The sequence below is a fragment of the Strongylocentrotus purpuratus genome, unplaced genomic scaffold (assembly GCF_000002235.5).
Source record: "Strongylocentrotus purpuratus isolate Spur 01 unplaced genomic scaffold, Spur_5.0 spur5_scaffold_3, whole genome shotgun sequence".
In the NCBI taxonomy this organism is placed as follows: Eukaryota; Metazoa; Echinodermata; class Echinoidea; order Camarodonta; family Strongylocentrotidae; genus Strongylocentrotus; species Strongylocentrotus purpuratus.
Genome location: NW_022145609.1, coordinates 32,542,354 through 32,545,719, shown reverse-complemented (window position 1 = coordinate 32,545,719; position 3,366 = coordinate 32,542,354).

Sequence of the window (3,366 nt, the reverse complement as noted above, 5' to 3'; positions counted from 1 at the left end):
TATAAGGGTGCGTTCAATCGAATTTTCAAAGCTAGAATCACAAACATGAATCACAAATCAAAACGCTGTTACAAAAAACAAGGTCACTGCGGTTTGCGTTCAAGCGATTTTTCATCAACGCTGATTCTAGCTCATTTCGAGCCCAGTCACTGCCATCACACTCCGCAGTTTGACCCACAGGAAGTATAGGTCAATCTTGGCACGCGCTTTCTGGAATTGTTTACGGCCGACTGTCGACTGCTGTTTTGAGCATAGATCGCAATAATAAAACAAAGAATGAGAAGGTGATAGAAGGAAGAAACAAAGAATAACATAAGGAAAGACAGAAAGAAAAAGTGATAGAATGATTAAAACAAAGAATAACATAAAAGAAAGTGATAGAATGATTAAAACAAAGAATAACATAAGAGAAGGTGATAGAAGGAAAAAAAAAAGAATAACATAAGAATAGAAGGAAAAAACAAAGAATAACATAAGGAAAGACAGAAAGAGATAGTCGATAGAATGCTTAAAACAAAGAATAACATAAGAGAAGGTGATAGAAGGAAAAAACAAAGAATAACATAAGAATAGAAGGAAGAAACAAAGAATAACATAAGGAAAGACAGAAAGAGAAAGTCAATAGAATGCTTAAAACAAAAGATAACATAATAAAAGGTGATAGAAGGAAAAAACAAAGAATAACATAAGAATAGAAGGAAGAAACAAAGAATAACAAAAGAGAAAGTGATAGAATTATAAAAAACAAAGAATAACATAAAAGAAGGTGATAGAAGGAAAAAAACAAAGAATAAGATAAGAATAGAAGGAAGAAACAAAGAATAACATAAGGAAAGACAGGAAGAGAAAGTCGATAAAATGCTTAAAACAAAGAATAACATAACGGAACAAGCCTCGATAAAGAGCATGGTATGGTGAACACAAATTGCATGAAAAGCAGGCGCGCGGTTTTTGCCCAAACCGGAACAGGCCACGATAGAATCATGATTGAGACTACGTTCGTTCAATCGAATTTTAGCGACCGTGATTCTGCAGAATCATGATACAAAACGCATCTTTTTCAGCGTTTCATGTTTGTGTTTTCAAACACGTTTATTTTTACGACCGACGAAAAAATCGCTTGAACGAATTGCGTTTTAAACTAAATGTCTTTGAAAACCGTGATTCTAGGGTGAAAAAGTGTCGATTAAACGCACCCTTAGATTCATGATCATGCTGTACTAGTGACGGAATTTATTTATCAGAACTTATACCAATTTTTAAAATGTAAAGTAAAAGATGCTTTAAAGCATATTTCCTTTGTTTGAATAGTTAATAACATAATGGCAAATAGGCGGGAGAATGACAAGTTCACTTTGCAGTCGCATTTCTAGAAAAAAGTACCTCTAGAACTGTTCCTTTTAGAGCAAGTAATGTTCAAGGTCTACAGATGTATAATATGTTGGTCCTAGACCTAATACTGCAAAGGGTCTTGGACTATGTATCTCAGTTGTACAATCTCTTTTCCAAGTTGGTGCTGTTTACTTCTGAGGAAGGATAAAGGAAAGGGACCTAACTATTATTATTTTTTTTTTTTTTAATTTATTCACAATTTAACGTTTATTCATGAATTTTCAAAAGCATATCAGATGATACTTAGGGTATGCTGTTTCTGTTTGTATTAATTGCATTAATCACAATTGTCTTGAGTAGAATCCTCTTTTTTTAATAACAATTTTGGACAGAATAGTTGTGTACTTGTGTGATAATATAAAAGCAGAAACTTTTGAGAATTGTTAATGAATGCCAGCGTCAATTGTGTGGATTGAAAAGTTCAGGCATGATCAGAATTGTTAATTCATTTATTTGGTGGCATCATCATTTCCTTAGTCTGAACCACTCGTGAAAGGTTCAATGAAGTGAAAATTCTGGTTTTACAGCAGTGTTTTGATGAAAAAATATTGTTGTACCAGTGTATATATATGTCAGCCTTCTCTTGCACAGTTTTGAATATGTAGACTAGTGCTTCATTGGTGTATGTGCAATCAATTGTAAACTCTTCATTTTTTAAAGGAAAACCTTGAAACAGAACCTTGATGTTATTCATTTGAAATATTTGTTGATTTTTAAAAGTTTAATTGAGGAAACGTGAAATATAATTCAAATTGGAGTATTTAAAATGAGCTTGCAATACTGCTTTCAGCTGTATGGTATTTCACCTTCAGAGGGCAGTAGACTACTACAAGTCTACACTGTAGTGATGTATTTCTAAATGGCACTGAGGTTCTGAGGTAGCTACAAGTTCAGTGAAAAGTAGAATGAAACGGGTCAAGGACCACCTGCCTCAAGTCTCTCCCCCTCCCCCTCCCCCTCCCCCTCCCCCTCCCTTAGCATATTTTATAGAGGGGCAAGCTAGGGGGCATTTTGTCCCTCCTTAGAGATTTCCAACAAAATTAGGGGGGGGGGAATTGCAGCTACATTTTGTACTTTAATTTTATATAGCAGTCTAGGGAATCACAGTCATAAATCAATGCATGTATAAATGCACAAAATATTGAAAACAATTCAAAAGGCTTGGTTGACTTTAGACAATTCCACCCAGCCATAGCTGTAATATCCAAAACAGGGTTCTATATAAGCATGTCATATTGTTTCCTCAACCTATATTTGATCACAGTTAGCTGAAATGTTTTGCCCCTCTTGAGGCCAAAGTCTGAATATCCCCCCCATTTGGAATATATTGCTTGAACAATGATATTTTTACATTGATATTTTACAATGTAATTATGATGAAATTTATAACGACAACAGGTATTCTTTATTTAAAATGACAAAAACAAATTTGTGTGGTATTGGATCCACTAGTCTGCATGAAGTATTGATCCAAGTGCAAGTTACATGTAGCCATATTTTAGCGCTTTTTTTTTAATTAGTGCTAGGGAGACCTTCAATACCGGTATATCATTCTGGATAGTGCAATATTCATCAGCCCTGTAGTATGGCATATATTATAGTGGATGGGATTTTGTAATCAGTAAAAAGTAATTCATCTTATGAATGAGCTAGGCCTCCCCCCCCCCCCCCCACCTCTCTCTCTCTCTCTCTCTCTCTTTCTCTCCTCTCTCTTTCTCTTTCTTTCTCTCTCTTCCTCTTCTCTTCTCTCTCTCTCTCTCTCTCTCTTGCTTTTTTTCTTTCTTTCTCTCCTCTCTCTCTCTCCTCTCTCTCTCTTTCTCTCTCTCTTTCTCTCCTCTCTCTTTCTCTCTCTTTCTTCTCTCTCTCTCTCTCTCTCTCTCTTGCTCTTATTTTTCTCTCTTTCTCTTTTTCTCTCTCGCTCTTTTTTTCCCTCTCTTTCTCTCTCTCTCTCTTTCTCTCTTGCTCTTTCTCTTC